The sequence below is a fragment of the Ochotona princeps genome, chromosome 14 (genome assembly GCF_030435755.1).
Source record: "Ochotona princeps isolate mOchPri1 chromosome 14, mOchPri1.hap1, whole genome shotgun sequence".
In the NCBI taxonomy this organism is placed as follows: Eukaryota; Metazoa; Chordata; class Mammalia; order Lagomorpha; family Ochotonidae; genus Ochotona; species Ochotona princeps.
This window is the reverse complement of record NC_080845.1, coordinates 30331892-30349499: the sequence shown is the minus strand read 5'-3', so window position 1 is coordinate 30349499 and position 17608 is coordinate 30331892. Positions and strand designations below refer to the sequence as shown.

The following is a 17608-nucleotide window of genomic DNA, read 5'->3' as shown; positions in this document are numbered from 1 at the left end:
CAGCCTCCCTCCAGTTCCTGTGCCCCTTAGTGGTAGGCTCCACGCAGCCAAGGCCTCCCCCACGCTCTCCAACCAGGCCTGTTGCCAGCCAGTGTTAACTATGCCAGAGGTTGCTCTGGTCAGCCCAGAGCGTCCTATAGACTGTCATGCCTCCTGCATAGACTCCAACGGCCCTTCTAAAACGTCCAATGGGGTCAGAGTGTCAGGGGATTGGTCCACACGTATGCCTCACACATAGCCCCGAGTGTGGTTCTTGAATGCCAGTCAGTGTCATAGTAATGCCTTCTGTGACCCCTCTGCTGATCCCTCATCCTATCAGGTAATGGGGCATCCTGCTGGACAAGCCCGGAATTTTGCCTTTTAAATGAGATGATGTTGGCGATCGGCACTATAAAGTGACTACAGGTTCTTCAGAGGAAGATTAAATGCCTTTGAAAAGCTTAAGGACTAATACATATTCTCAGAGTATTGTGGGTTCAGCACGGAGCGTCTCATGCAGCATATCAGAGAAACCAAATTCCAGAACTTCCTGGCCGAGCGGCCAGCAGGCGAAGCCTGGCGCCAAATGGCACACTGGCCGCCCGAGAGCCTCGCACCCCATGTACCTGCGCAGGTGGTGGAAAGCTTGGCTGTGTTAGGCTGGAATCGTGGCAGGGACCCTCGCACCCGGGCCGCATGGCGGCCCGGGGCCAAGCTGCTTGGGCCCCCGCCTGGATCGTGCTAGCTCCTCCCCCACTCCAGCCCCTGGCATGGCGGCTCAGAGGCGTTCCCAATCCGCTTCTCAGGGTCCTAGGACAACCTTCCCGCCCCAAAAGGAGGCCATCAGACCAGGACCCCGGCAAATCGGAAAGCTGCCCGAGAGCCTCGCACCCCATGTACCTGCGCAGGTGGTGGAAAGCTTGGTATTTGTGTTATATCTTAATCATTAAAATAATCAGGCACACTACTTACCAGAATCAAATAATCATAATGCATGTAAATTTTTATGGATTCCTTGAGAGACGGTGTATGTTTTTTCCCTTTTTGTTAAAAAAGAAAGTATTTATTTATTTATTTGGCTGGCAGCTTTAATAATGTTTTCATAAAATGTGATCGATTTATAAGTCTGTTTAACATGCCTTTTCCTTTTTGTCTTAGCGTTTTGCTTCTAAGTTACAGATGCAGTGGCTGAACAATGCGCTGTGTGGTGTGACAGGTAAATTTCCCAATTTACCTGCCGTAATAGCGTGCTGTGTAATACCATTCAATCATCTCTGAATTTTACTTGCCTGATTAGTTGAGTGAAGCAGATTTTCAATTTAAATGTAACTTCATCTGCTTGATTAAAAATGTAACAGAACATTATCTGCTGCAAATAAATTTCAGTGGAAGGAGATGATTTTGCCTGTTTAAAAATAACATCTGTTTATATTGGCTGGGAGCAGACGATTAATACCTCTCTAATTTCGAGCTTTACCAGTCCAGCTCACCTGTCTCTTTGCATGGATAGTTGAAATTGATGGCTGTCGAGTATAAACATTTACCTGTTGATGTTTAGTTGATGGATTTCTTTTTTAAGGATAATACAGAATCCCATCATTGGGCATTCATTTATTTGCTGCTCATCAAGATGATTGACAGTTTTGCCAACAACATGGAAAAGGGATCTTACTTCATGATGCATACGAAAAAAATTTTACCCCTCAGTGATGAGTGCCCTACAGAAAAACATATTCTTCTGAATTCTTTTTCATAGTTGGTATATATTTGAATTCTGAATTTAGCATCCATGGGTATAAATTTAAGTCAAGTGTGCAGTAAATGAGGATAGTACTCCCCTGCTGGCATCCTTCATCAAGTGATTATATGTGTAGACTATAAGGACCAAGAAGGAAAAAGAGGAAAAAACAAAATGGTTATTTTTTCCCAGTGCTTAACATAGTGTTAGGACTGTAGGAGACAACTCAATAAATATTTATTGAATTTGAATTAAAAATTGTATCTGTGGAATATTTTGAATGCTACACATGTAAGAAAGTGAATTTAAGTATTTAAACACAGCTAAATAATTATAGCAAAAATTTACATTCTCTGCTAATCGGTCTGGGAAAGCAACAGATGATGGTACAAGTGCTTGTGCTCCCGACATGTGATACCCATATAGACTTCTATGCTCCTGGCTCCTTGGTTCGTTTGTGTGCTGGCTAATGTCATGGCACAACCTAACCTGGTCTACCTTCTGCTTTGACACTCACGTGGTGGGTACTGTGATCAAGCTCTGCTAGGCAGGCCCCCAGTGCTAGCTTTCATCTATGCTGATGGATGCTGGTCAGTGCCAACAAACTCAGCTCAGGTCTCCCATGTGGGCAGATGCATTGGTCTGACCCTGAAAGATTCTCTGGTTTCTCTCTTCCAAACTACTCAGTCTCAGCCCCCTCATTTGCCTATAAGTGCAGTGGTCCGGGTGATAGTAGTTCCCCAAAAGTCATTTTTCAGCTGTAACGTTGCCCTTCAGTGGTTCCCTGTCCCACACATCTGCATACCCCTTTGCTTGAACAGTCTGCAGCTCCTGTGCCCATAAGCACACAGGTCCCGTGTTCTTCTGGTGGTGTTATGTGCTGGCCTGGGGCCCTTACCACTTTCTTATGAGTGTCCAGACCCCTGTGCTAGCATATGCCAGCGTGTGCTGGCCTGCAGGCCTCTGCCCTGTTGTAACCTTACTTTTTACTATCTTGTTCTTTCTGTTTTGGTTTGCAAAATGTAGATGGAGTTTCCCCTACCACCTCCTCTGTTTTACTTGTCTAGGGGATATTTAATATAGAATGAATAAGCTTACATGAGCAAAGTCTATACCTAAAGAGTACAATACAGGTTGAGCATCCCTGATCTCATCATCTGAAATCCAGAGTTTTTCAGAATCTCATGTGACATCCAACCTCCTGTGACCAGTTGCAGTCAAAGACAGATATGTTAGAATATTTTGTATAATTACTTTTATACTGGTTTAATAAAATATATGAAGCATAAATGAATTTCATTTTAGAAATTATTTTTTCCCCTAAGGTTTATTTGCCTGTTTGAAAGTCAGAATTACACAATTATTACCCGAGTTTTAACCTCCGTTTTGCTTCTTTTTGAAAACTTCAAGCTACATCTGGGCTGGATCAACATCATCGGTTTTCCCTGGCATACTTGCTTAGGAAGCAGTTGCTTGCTATCTTCCCTACCTCTCCTTCTTTATCTTACTGTATGTACTTGGGGAAATGAGGCTCTTCTAACTTCAGAAGGGCATTCTTTTTATATATGAGCATTTCTCTAAACATTCTAAGTGGTTGTGAAAGCATAAGGATTCATGATTTGGGATGAGATAGAACTGCTCTGGTTTATTGGTATTAGATCAGTATTCGGTATACCTGATTAAAGGATCTGCCTTTTGCCTGTTGGTGATGTCCTGGTAGGTCTTTCCTTTTCTTTGCATGAGTTATCTCCTTGCCCCAGACTTTAAAACTTAGCATAATATTCGTTTGCCTACATTTTGGAAAGCAGAAGCAGAGATGAATCTGAAACTTTCTGGAGATTATAAGAGACATCTTTGTATAAGAAGCATTTTTTTAAACTATGATGGGCTTTATGGTTTTATGGGTTAAGCAATAGTTTGGGAAGCCCTCATCCCATAGTAGAATTCCAGTTCAAATTCTGACTACTTCCAATCCGGCTGTTTGCTAACATGCCTGAGACGCAAAGAGTGGTAACCCAAGTACTTGAATTCCTAGCACCCATCTGGAAGACTCAGATGAAGTTTTTTGCTTAAATCAAGTACTGGTTTCTCCAGTTCTAATTTAGCTCTCTGCTTATGCATCTGGGAGACACTGGGTGGCGACCCAAATTTCTGCTACTTACATGGGAGACTCAAATGAAGTTTCTGTCGTCTGATTTTGCACTAGGATCATTCTGATTGTTTTGGTTCTTTGAAAAGTAAACCAGAAGGTGGAAGACATTTCTCTGTATCATTATAAATTTCAAATAAATAATAGTTATTTTAAAAATCTTGTATTATCACTAAAGTCAAAAAGTTTTTTTAAAAATATGTATAATGTTTTTTCATATGATCACATAATATTGCTTGGGAGTTGGTAGGCAGGCACCATCATTTGGAAATTTATTTGCCAGAAGTCTAATTCAGAGTATTTCATTTGCTTTGATGTGAAATGATAAGGTAAATATCAGGTTATAATTTAGAGCCTTCAAGTAAGCATATTGGTGTTTTATTTTGCATGTAAATGTAAACTGTTGCTTTCTCCTTGGTTTAAGGAGCAGGTATTAACTGGGAATGCTGTGACCAATGCTGCACATTTGGTGGTTTAAAACAGCAAAAAATTTGGGGACTAGTCTTGTGATACAGCGCTGCCACCTGCAACACAACTTCCCATTGTGGGTACTGGCTTGAGTTCCAGCTGCTTCACTTTGATCTGGCTCTCTGCTCCCATGCATGAGAAAACAGCAGAAGATGGCCCAAGAGTTTTGGTCTCTGCCACCCATGTGGGAGGCCTTGGACCTGATTCTAGGCTCCTGACTTTAGCCTGGCCTGGCGCTAGCATTTGCAACAATCTATAGAGAGTGAACTAGCAGATGGAAGATTTCGCTGTCTTCCCTCTCCTTTTTCCATCTCTTGTTTTAACTCTGCCTTTCAAATAAATAAGAAAAAAAAAAAAAAGAAGAAACCACATACGCACAATAATGTATTGACAGTTTTGGAGGACAGAGTGTGTTGGCAGGGTTCCTTTTGCATCTCGGATAAAGTCCTGAACATTCTGGTTTCTTGTGGCTGCTATTGATCCTTGGCTTATGATGATGCATCACTCCAGTCTTGTGCCTCTGTCTTCACATGACTTTGGTCTCAAAATTTCCCTTTGGATTATACTTCCCTTACAAGGACACCAGTCTTTGATTTTAGGGTGCTCACTAAGTCCAGGATTGTTCCCTTCCCTCTCATGAGTTTTAATTCTATCTAGAAAGATTTTATTTAGCAAGGTAACAGTGAAAGATATTGAGAGTTAGCAGGTACTCTTACACATTGTTTTGGGAAGGACACCATTCAGTGAGCTGAAAGTAGTACATATGTATTTATGCAACTTGTTTTGAAAATTTCAGTCAATTTGTTTAATATATCATGCATGTTTTTTCTGACAGTAATATTTTGTGGGTTAGATTATTCCCTCCTCCACTGTTGATAAAAATGGACTTAACTTTTCACATAGAGTATTAAATATATATATTTTTAAGATTTATTTATTATTTTTATTGGAAAGGCAGATATACAGAGAGGAAGATCTTCCTTCTAATGGTTCACTCCCCAAGCGGCTGCAACAGCTGGAGCTGAGCCAATCCGAAGCCAGGAGTGCGGAGCCCCCTCCACGTCTCCCACGGTTGCAGGGTCCCAAGGCTTTGGGCCATCCTCGACTTCTTTCCCAGGCACAAGCAGGGAGCTGGATGGGAAGCGGGGCCGCTGGGACATGAACCAGTGCCCACATGGGATCCCTGTGCGCTCAAGGCAGGGACCCTAACTGCTACGCTCTCGCTCTGGGCCCAAGTATTAAATATACATTCTAAACATGAGCACATGTTTAGCTAATTGTTGGTTTTTAATCTTTTACCCCATTTGTTTTTTATTTCTGTCATCTATTGTGAATAGTGTACCTTTGAAATTTGAGTCAGACATTGTGGAAGAGGTTAATCCACTTCTGAGGCTGAGTTTTCAAAGTAACTGACTCAAGAAAGAGAAAATATATTTTATTTCATAGCTATAAAAGGGGAGTTTTCATAAACATTTATACAAAGCAGCTAGATTCTTGCATTCAGTGTGAAGACGTTGTAAAAACAAACTTCATTAATATGCTGTGTATTTTTATTCCTTGAATTTAGTTTAGAGATTATATACTGCAATAGGATTTATGTCATTATGCTGTTTAATCTTTATGGTGTTACAAACACATCAAGGATATTTGGCAGACCCTGAGGTTTGCCTTCATTTTAAGGATGTATTAGATTTGACTTAGATTGTATTAATGCACTGTGTACTTTAGTGTTGAGAAAAAAGAAACTCTGCCAACTGGAAGTTAGAATTTTGAATGTTTTCAGCATAAGGAAGCAATGAATATTTAAGAAGATATATTTACCCTGATTGGACATTATACCATATATATATATGTATATACACATGTATCAGAATATATCACAGCATCCCATAAATATGTGCAGTAATCATGTCAAGGTTTTTTTCTTGATTTAAAAAATGTGTTAGTATTATTATCACATATCCTACTTAAGAGTAGATAAAATCTTCTCTTTTAAAAATAAAATGTTTATAGATTTAAAGATAGATTTTCTGCAGCTCCTGAAATATATGTGTAAGATTAGATTTTAATTAGTACATGAAAAATGATAATAACTTTTCTTCAGAGTACTTGATTCTGTGTATCCAAAATTTCACCTACTCAGTAAGTTAACCTACAATTTATAATAACCTGTTGGGTTAGGAGGAGAGAAGCTGTTACCATTTTTGTTGCCCATCACTCTTCCTAATATTTGTTTCTTTTTGGTATCATACTTTTCTTTGAAGAATTTCCTCTGGCAGTTCTTTGAAATGTTTAGTTTACGTTTTGGACTTCGTTTTGTCTTTTGAGAAGCAGAGAGAAAGATGGACAACAACCTGACTGAAAACTCTCAGCTGCTGGGTCACTCCTGGGGCGCTCCCAGTGCCTGGGGCTGTCCCACATTGCTTTCACGAGTTGGCAGCTGAAGTCTTAGCTTGTGTTTGTCAGGAACTTGAGCCGTTGCCTGCTGCCTTCGGGATGTGCAATCGCAGAAAGCTGAAATTGGGGACATAGCTGGGACTGCAGTCCAGTAACTTCAATTAAAACATTAATAATACTCCCTTTTGTATAAATTTTTAAATTTATTTGAGGGTCTGAGTTAGAGAGAGGAAGATAAACTGTTGTCTGATTCACTCCCCAAATGTCTGCAAAAACTCGATGGATCATGGATAGTGTGGAAGTGCGAAGCCCAGAGCTCAACCTAGGTTACTCCTGTTAAAAACAATGGTTTGGGCCCGGCACTGTGGCCTAGCTGCTAAAGTCCTCGTCTTGAACGTGCTGGGATCCATATGGAGGCCGGTTCTAATCCCAGCAGCTCCATTTCCCATCCAGCAACCTGCTTGTGGCCTGGGAACGCAGTCGAGAACGGCCCAAAGCCTTGGGACCCTGCACCCATGTGGGAGACCAGGAAGAAGTTCCTGGCTCCTGGATTCTGATTGGCACAGCACCAGCCTTTGTGGTCACTTGGGGAGTGAAACATCGGACAAAAGATCTTCCTCTCTGTCTCTCCTCCTCTCTGTATATCTGGCTTTATAATGAAAATAAACGAAATCTTTAAAAAACAGTGGTCCAAGTAATTTTTTCTAAATTGTTTTTTTTATGATACAGTTCCTTAGACTCTGGGAGAGCCTGTTCCCCTCTCCAAGTTCCTCCCACCCCCCCATTCGTTGATTTTCCCTGAAGTATTACAGTAGGTGGTCCTTCCTGAACAGTCATTAGTCCATGTTGCTGTTACTAAAGTGTTTCCTGACATTGTAGGCATGGACAGTGTTGGAGAGTCCAACATCCTACTGGCAGGATATTTTCAGTTTTTTCACTGGGAGTCCATCTGTGGTTTGCATGCATAGAGACGTATTACATTGTATCTCCACATCTGGACAAGTCAGTCACTGCTACAGTTCTTTTTTTAGGTTTGTTTTTAAATTTATATTGGAAAGTCAGATATATAGAGAGGAGGAGAGACAGATGAAGATGTTCCATTGATGATGTTCTCCCCAGGTGGCCGCAATGGCCAGAGCTAAGCCGAACAGAAGCCAGGAGCCTCTTCCAGGTCTCCCACGCGGGTGCAGGGTCCCAAGGCTGCTCAACTGCTTTCCAGGCCCCAAGCAGGGAGCTGGATGGGAAGCTGGGCTGCCAGTATTAGAACCGGTGCCCATATGGGATCCTGGTGGGTGCAAGGCAAGGAGTTTAGCTGCTAAGCTACCGTCCCAGGCCTCCGCTACGCTTCTGTTGAAAAATATGGAATGTTCATGTATTTGCATGTCATTGTTGGGCAGGGACCATGCTAATATTTTCTATATTGTTCCAATTTTAGTGTATGTGTTGCTGAAGCAAACATGATCCAAGTTTTTGGTCTGTCGTCTGCTACCTCACAGGGTGCACATTAACAGGACGTCAGAAGTGGAGCTGAGGATGGTTGAACCCAGATGCTCCAATATGGGATTTAAGCATCCCAAGCCAGCACACTAAATGCCCTCCCTGGTGTCTCATGTTTAAGGGTACTTGTGTTGGAACTCATGTAAGGAAACTGACTTGTTTGTGGGCATGTTCATTGTATTTGTAAAACTAGTGTAGAAAAACATTTGAACTATTTAAGTTTTTTTCAGGTTACCAAAAGAAGCTTTAGAAAAAAGTAGTTATCTTGTTTTCATCATTTTTAATAAAAGATTTATTTGAAAGTCAGAGTTAACACAGAGGAAGTGACAGAGAGAGAGAATGAATGAATGAATTGCGAGTCCGCTATCCACTGCTTTATTTCTCAGCTGATCGCCACTGCTGGGACTAGACCTGACCAAAACCAAAATTCTGGAGTTTCTTCCAGATCTCCCACGTGCATGGTACAGGGGGGCACCATCCTCTTGGGTCATCAACAACTGCCTTCCTAGACACATTAAGTTGTCATTAAGATTCTCATCCATATATCTTTATTAATATTGTTACTTAATGTATTTGAAAGTCAGCTACAGAGAGCAGGAAACACACAAAGTTTTTCCATGTGTTGGTTCATATCCCCCATGGCCATAACTACCAGGGCTGGACCAGGCTGAAGCCTGGAGCCTCCTCTGGGTCTCCTACCTGGGTTCAGGGGTACCATGCTCTGCAGCTTTCCCAACTATTAGCAGGGTTGGGGATCAGAAATGAAGCAGCTGGGACTTGAACCAGTGTTGCTACAGGTGGTGGCTTAACCCACTGTGGCACAATGCCAAGCCCATTCCATGTTTCTTAACATTTATTTCCTTAGCATTTCAATCCTTTTTGCTTATGGTACTTATTAGAATGCATTAGGTTTCTGTTTTCTTTGTACCAGTACAAAGTAAAAGTATATTGAAAAATTTCTCATACCTTGTCTCTTATTTTTTATCTTTCTGTCCTTTGTTTTTTATTACTGTTTCTTCAATTTCGTCATCACCATCCTTCTACTTCTATAATGGGAGATTAAGGAATGATTAGGGGTGCTACTGAGAATAGTTTTAACTGAAAGAGTAACTCCATACCCTACAAAGCCATCAACTGTCCCTCAGCTGATTAGAATTCCAGAGGGCATTAATAACCATTTAAATTAATCCGATTACACCTGCAGTTGCTAAATGTGAGGTTCAGGCTGTTTAACTCCTTGTTAATGAACAAAAGGTGAATTGAAATTGGGTAGAAATTTTACATTTTATTCTCATTTCTGCCCAAAGGAAGAAGACATGGGATCTTCTCTTTTGCAGCAGCATTTGTTTCCAGCAGTGCAGCAAAATGCTATTATTATTTCAAATGTGATTGGGAGAGCAAAGCTAAAGAATTGGTTTTTTTTTTAATATTTTTTTGCTGTTTTCTTCAGAGTATGATTTCTGTATAAATTATTTCTCTTACCTCTCGTTGATTGACCCTGCCATACATACCCTTTTGATCAGGGACATATATATTACAGCATCTGTTTGGAAAAAAAAATCATAGATCAGGTTTGTATTATAGCATATATTTAAAAAAAAAACATTGGAGACAAAAATGTTTAATAAACGTGATCGTAAGGCAGTATTCTTCGCACATGATCAAAATTGAAGATTTTCAAAGGAGAAGGTGTATTAAAAAATTCAAAGGAAAGGGACAATTAGAGGAAACTTTCATACAATAGATTGTTTCAAAGAATTACTGTTTTTACGTTGAACTTATCTGGACAATAAGATGCTGGACTTTATGCTTGGTAGATGCTTGCAATGAAAGAATCTCAACTGAATTTGAACTGTGGTAATGCAACAAGGTGGAGGAATCCACTATGGGGGGGGTTGGGGAGAGGTGGGGGGAATCCCAGTGCCTATAAAACTGTCACATAATGCAGTGTAATTCATAAAAAAATATATAAATTATTTTAAAAAAAAAGAATTACTGTTTTTACTGTTAAGTGTCTGTATGTGCACGCATATACTATAGAAAAGTCTGGTTTGGAGAACTAAGTAAGAAAAATTAGTTGATTTGAGAAACAGACATCTGGAATCTGTACAGCACTCCTTCAACAAAGATATCTTTTAGTCAATAGATGTCATCTGCAACACCTGTCCAAAATGACTCATTTCTTTTCCTGATTATCACTCATAGATTTTTCTCTTTTTTTAAAAAGTTTACACAAAATGTAAACTTCATACATTGGATTATTCTTTGGTTTGAATCTTTCCTTTGAATGAAATAAGCTTTGGGATGCTTATTTAGATGTTCAATGGAATAGTGTGGAGAACAGTAATTGTGTTTGGGGCAAAGAATTAATCCATTTAGTCATGGGAAGCATTACTTAGCTTTTACTTAGCAGCTGAATTGTGATGCAACTTAGGGACTATTTTAGGATTTTAGCTAGCCTCAAATAGAAACTTTCACAAATGAAAGTCTATTTGTTCTGATGAATGTATATTTTTGAATAATGTACCATTGACTTGATTTCAGTGAAAGTGAAATAATTTTTTTCTGTTAACAGTTCTAATGGTTTAGCCATGAATTGAAAGCTGTGTCTATATTACTCAAATATAAAAAAGTATATTGAAGTCAGAGACATTTTCTAATAAAGTTGTTCAGTAAGTAATAATTGAGGTGGTTTCAGGAAGGAATTGTAATTTTAATTTTTTTTCTGATGGTTTGTGAAATTCATTAACTGTGACTTTTGTTTTAAAATAGATAATTTTTCTATATTTTGAGATCTGATAAGCCATAACAATCAGAAAATTTTCCTTCTCAGAAGAGTAATTATCCCACATTGTATATAAAACATTCTTTAAAATTGTAAGTTTAATGATTTTACAAAAAATATCTTATAAGTAATATCTGTAGTTTCCCACAATCTGCAACCTAAAGAAAAATCTAGTAATAATTTTTTTTAAAACTTTGTGCTGTGGCAGGCTTCTGTCCTGGTGGTTAAGAGATTCCTGTGTCGGGCCCAGCACAGTAGCCTAGCAGCTTAAGTCCTCTTCTTGCACACACTGAGATCCCATAGGGTACTGGTTTGTGACCTGGTGGCTCCACTTCCCATCCAGCTCCCTGCCTTGGCCTGAGAAAGCCTTGGGACCCTGCAGGCTCCCGGCTCCTGGCCTCAGATTGGGTCAACTCTGCTCTGGCTATTCCAGCTGCTTGGGGAATGAATCAACACATGAAAGATCTTCCTCTCTGTCTCTTCTCTGTATAACTGACTTTACAGTAAATAAGTATATATATATATATATATATATATATATATATATATATATATATATACATATATATATATATATATATATATACATATATATATACATATATATATATATATATATATTTCTAAAGATCTTATTGTTATTGGAAAGCCAGATATACAGAGAGGAGGAGAGACAGAGAGGAAGATCCTCCATCCGATGTTTCACTCCCCAAGTGAACCGCAACAGGCCGATGCACGCCGATCCTAAGCCGGGAACCAGGAACCTCTTCCGGGTCTCCCACGCGGGTGCAGGGTCCCAAAGCTTTGGGCCGTCCTCGACGGCCCTCCCAGGCCACAAGCAGGGGGCTGGATGGGAAGTGGAGCTGCCGGGATTAGAACTGGCTCCCATATGGGATCCCAGGGCTTTCAAGGCAAGGACTTTAGCCGCTAGGCCACGCCGCTGGGCCCAATAAGTATATCTTAAAAAAAGTATCACCATGTTAGCCCCAAAAGTTCTGATTTTAACCTGCCTTTCCCTTTTTTCGTAGAGTGTTCATTTCTATGCTGTCTGAATCTTTGTATTTTCTTCCTACCTTTCAAGTCACTTGAGAATCTAGCATATCCCTGAGTGACACTTAAGAAATGTATGTCTGCCTGGACTGTTGCTGATGATATGTTGGAGCTTCTAATTGATCGAGGTGACGCTCTGCTGGCTCTGCCTTCAAACCTGAGAGGACCTCCCTAAGAGGCCGTTGAACTTGAACTGGACAAGTGGGATGCTGGACTCTGTATGGTGTGAGCTTTTAATTAGGGAATCTCAACGGAACTTGAGCTGTGGTTATGCATCAAGGTGAAGGAATTCACCATGGGGGAAGGGTTTGGGGTGAAGGGGGGGGAATCCCAGTACCTATGAAATTGTGTCATGTAATACAATGTACTTAATGAATAAATGAATATTAAAAAAAATAGAAATGTATGTCTGTATACATAAGATCAGCCTAAATTTATGTAAGGATGTTGTCTCCTGATGCTTGGACCAAAGAAGATGTGTATTTAGGCAGTCTGTAGTTTTTAAAGCCTGCTTTACAAATTGTTGGTACAAATCGCCCAGAAAACTATTTCTAGCTTCCAAGCCACCCCAGACATTTCGTTTCTCTTCCCCATACAGAATGATTGAATGAACTTCTGTCCTACCTTGCTAGTGAAGGCCAAAGCCATGATTTAGGAGCTCTTGAGTTTCCTACACAAGTGGGAGAAACTGAAGCAACTTGGGATCTCATCAGCTGCTTTCCAGGTGTATTAAAAAAGCTGGGCAGAAGCAGGACTGATGCCATGCACTCCAATACTGGATCCAGGCATCCCAGTCGGTAGCTAGAAATCAAGTCCTGCCTCCACATTCAATCCAATTTCCTGTTTTGTTTTTTTTAAGATTTTATTATTATTATTATTATTGGAAGGCTGGATATACAGAGAGGAGGAGAGACAGAGAGGAAGATCTTCCGTTCCATGAGTCACTCCCCAAGTGAGCCGCAACTGGCTCATGCATTGGTCTGGTCCAATCTAGATTGGATGCATCTGGAAAGTAAGTGGAAGTTAATGGAAGATCTTTCTTTTTCTGTCATTGTGCCTTTAAACAAATAAATATAGAAATCTGAGGTTTCAGTTTGAGTTTAAACACTATGAGCCTCCATCTCCCTGCTAGCTGAAGTAGATATAATCCAGAAGTTATTAGGAGTACATTTAGCACAGTGCAAGCCGTAGTGGACTTATGCCCTCCTTCCTCTGAAGTCCACATTTGTTGGCATCCTCCTGAACTACCTGCTCAATGAAGACCTTGTGTGATTTTTGTGACTTTATTTTTCAAGCTCTAAAATGGAAAGTTTGAATGGAATACTTGGCCCCTTTTCGTTATGCATTATGACTCTTTAGCCCAGACTCAATATTAGTATTGTTCTTTGAAGCTTTCTGGTATTTGCATGCCTATGCCACGTTATTGAGTACTCTGATCTTGTCCTTATGATTAAGCTTTCATATCACTGTGGATATATTCTAAATACTCTGAAATATTGTATACCACTAGTGCCATAATGACATTGAACACATGGAGGGATTAGTCGGGATCAGTATTTTTATTCAGTAGAGATTGGATGATGGTTACAAGTAGACAACCTGACAAAATTAAACAGGATTTAGTGAAGGGAGTTATTTCAAATATCCATATTCTAAAAACATGTCTGAATAAGTAATATAGGCATGAGGAGAATCGTGGTTGCACAACATCATGGATTAAGTGGCATATTTATTATTTTCTTGAAGCGTTTATTCTTCTGAAAGGAAGAATTTGATCTGGTTAATGTCAGTGAAGGTTCTGTGTTAAAATATGCTGAAATTAGTTTTAAGGTTGGAAAACTCAAACCTACTCAGGTAACAAAGTGAATCTCTTACAAATAAATGGTATTTAGGAAAACAGCCTACTTACTAAGGAATAACTAATACTATGTTGCATCTAATTATTATATAGAGAGATTCTGTAGCCAGAGGATATCTTTTATATGTTGTTAGAATCATTGTCACTGCCTGATTTCATTTAAGTATATTAAGTATATATTAAGTCCAGCAGTGTAATTTGGAAGTCATTCAAGAACCCTCACCTGAGATGACCTCAGATTTGACTTTTTTTTTTAAAGAGTTATTCATTTTTTTTATTACAGCCGGATATACAGAGAGGAGGAGAGACAGAGAGGAAGATCTTCCGTCCGATGTTTTACTCCCCAAGTGAGCCGCAACGGGCCGATGTGCGCCGATCCGAAGCTGGGAACCTTGAACCTCTTCCAGGTCTCCCACGCGGGTGCAGTGTCCCAATGCATTGGGCCGTCCTCAACTGCTTTCCCAGGCCACAAGCAGGGAGCTGGATGGGAAGTGGAGCTGCCGGGATTAGAACCGGTGCCCATATGGGATCCCGGGGCTTTCAAGGCGAGGACTTTTAGCCGCTAGGCCACGCCGCCGGGCCCAGTACTTTTTTTTTAATAGTGATTAAGCACAGGTTTTTTTTTTTAAATGATTTATTTTTTTATTTTTATTGGAAAGTCAGATACACAGAGAGTAGGAGAGACAGAGAGGAAGGTCTTCCGTTCAATGATTCACTCCCCAAGTGAGCGCAACGGCCAGTGCTATGCCGATCCGAAGCCAGGAACCAGGAACTTCTTCCTGGTCTCCCACACGGGTGCAGGGTCCCAAGGCTTTAGGCTGTCCTCAACTGCTTTCCCAGGCCACAAGCAGGGAGCTGGATATGAAGCGGGGCTGCCGGGATTAGAACCGGCCTCCATATGGATCCCGGCGTGTTCAAAGCAAGGACTTTAGCCGCTAGGCCATGCCGGGCCCAGAATTGACTTGTGTATGCCAGTCAGTGCAGCCTCAGGTTCAATCTGTCACCTGCACACAGCCAACATAGTGGTTTATGCAGTCTGTCCCACCCCTGTATCTCCGGCCAACCGTCAGGTACCATAGCCTAGAAGGGTAACCCCCAGTAAACTTCACGTGACCCACCCCCGACCCTGGTTTTTGTGCATGCCAGCCTCTGCTGTGGCCTAGTCCTGCCCAGCCCATATCTAATCCTGTTCTCCTGTATACCCATGAATGCTGTTTCTTAGCTTAGCCTGACCTGCCCCCAGACCTGGCCCTCGAGTATACCGGCAAGTGCCACCACCTTGTCCAGCTTAGCCTACCTTAGTCCTGGTTCTTATGCTCACCAGTAGTAGATATAGCCTAGTAGGGGAGTGCTCATAGTTCCCCTACCTGGCATACTCCCAGCCTTGAATCTTGTGCCTGCCAGTGTGTACTACAGTCCAGCCTGACATGACTCACAACCAGTTCTGACACTTGGCAGTGGGTGTTGCCACCTGTCTGGCCTGCCCCAATTCTGACTTTCACCAGTGGGTACAGCAGGGTAGCCCAGCTTGGACTGCCCCGAGACCTTCTCACCCCAGTTGCAGCTCTCTTATTCACTAATGAAAACAGCAGCCCAGCAAAAGTTCCCAAAGTTTCTGTAACTGGCCTGCTCCGCTCTGGGTCTTGTATGTGCCAGCTAGTACTGCAGCCTGGTCTGAGATGGCCCAGCCCCAGTCTTGATATTCATTAGCAGGTACTACAGCCTTGCTTAGACCAACCTACCACAAATCCCAGCTGTCGCTAGCAGCTGCAGCAGCCTAGCTTGGCCTTGCCCACTAACATCTCTTATGTCAGTTGGTGGGTTTTGCAGTCCAGTCTAGGCTGGTCTGAACCCTGATCTTTCTGTCACTCGTGCCAGTGTTTACTCTGGACTGATGCTACCTGGCCTGCCTGAGACTTGGCTCTCAGGTATTCCAGTGAGTGCTACAGCCCAGCCTGGTTTGGCTGGTTCCCGAATCTGGCTCTTGGGCTCACCAGCAGAAGCTGTGGCCTAGCAGGAAAATTACCCAAGTTCGCTTACCAGGCCTGCTCCCAGCAATGGATTTTGTGTGTGCTAACAGGTGCTGCTACCTAGTCTGATATCGCCAGTCCTCAGTTCTAGCAGTCACCAGTGGGTACTACATGCTAGCCTGACTGGCCCAAGCCGATTCTAGCTCTAACCAATGGGTACTACAGCTTAGCTCAACCTGGTTCACCCCCATACCTACCTCTCATGTGGCCTGATTTTACCCAGCCTGTTCCATATACTTTCTGGCTCTTGTGAGCATGAGTGCGTGCTAGCCCAATCTTTTTTTTTTTTTTAAGATTTATTTTTATTTTTATTGTAAAGTCAGATTTACAGAGAGAAGGAGGTACAGAAATAAAGATCTTCCATCCACCGGTTCACTCCCCAAATGGCCACAATGGCTGGAGCTGAACTGATCTGAAGTCAGGAGCCAGGAGCTTCTTCAGGGTCTCCTACGTGGGTGCAGGGTCCCAAGGCTTTGGGCCATCCTCAACTGCCTTACCAGGCCACATGCAGGGAGCTGAGTGTGAGTTGGAGTAGCCGGGACATGAACCGGCACCTGTATAGGATTCTGGTGTGTGCAAGGCGAGGATTTAGCCACTAGGCTACTACACCAGGTCCCCGAGTCGTCTTGCCTGCTTTCAGACCCAGCTGACACATGCTGATGTGTGTTGCAGCCTTGCCCAGCCTGGTCCACCCCTGTTCCTGGCTATCACACTCATCAATAGGAGCTGCAGCACAGCAGGATAGGAGGGTCCTTAGAGTTCCCCTGCCAGGCCTTCTTGCAGCCACACATCTCATGCATGCTGGCAGGTGCAGTGGTCCTTCTTGGTATGGTATGCCCTCAGTTACAGCCTTTGCATGTTCTAGTGGGTGCTGCAGCCTGGCCTCACCTGGCCTCCTCCGAACCCCAGCTCCTGTGTCAGGTGGGTTCTGGTGTCTATCCTGGCTTGGACTGCCTGCTGTCCACATAAACTGCGAATGCTACAATCCCACAGAGGGGAACCCACAATTACCCTACAGAATCTGCCCTTAGATCCAATTTTCTTGCGTTCTGGTGGGAGCTGTGGGTCAGCCTGATGTGGCCCACCCTTGCTCTGACATTTGTGGACAGTTACTCTAGTCTATTCCAGCCAGACATACTCCTCAGCCCCAGCTTTTGTGTGCACCAATGGACACCTGGCTGCAGGGGATGCTGTTTATTCCAGCCTAAGCCTCCCACATGGGTGGGTGCTATGACATGACCCAGATGTGCCCTTTGATATATGATTAAGACAAAATTTGTAGCATTTTCTTCTAAATAGGTATCTTACAGGTTGGAATATTCACTTTTTCTTTTTGAAAGATAAAGTTTTTGCTCAAGTGTACATTGGGTCATGATTGGATAATTATTAAATTTCATATTTTTTGCAACAAATGATTGACAAACCATTACTATGTGAGTTTTATTTGAATACATGAGACTTTCAAATTGGTTGTGCTTTCTGAAGAAAAGGTCTCTAGGTTGTATTTTGTTCTCATACTGGGGGGCAGAACGATTCAGAACAGTAATCAAAGCCAAGGTAGAGCAACTTGTTAAACACTGTAGAATTAGACTCACCCTCTCCCCTACCCCCACCCCAACTTCTGTGATGCTCTGAAGGCAGCTGCTGCAGATAAACT

The 17608-nt window shown here is 42.0% G+C and overlaps 1 protein-coding gene and 1 non-coding gene across 5 annotated transcripts in view; one reads left to right on the top strand and one right to left on the bottom strand.

Moving 5' to 3' along the window:
- The window catches only part of ZCCHC7 (zinc finger CCHC-type containing 7), a 222629-nt gene that overhangs the window by 50769 nt on the left and 154252 nt on the right, over positions 1–17608 (top strand). The gene's annotated exons all lie outside the window — the stretch shown is intronic.
- On the bottom strand, positions 8085–8188 carry LOC118759923 (U6 spliceosomal RNA). Its single transcript, XR_004996464.2, has one exon. It is a non-coding gene; the product is annotated as a U6 spliceosomal RNA (small nuclear RNA).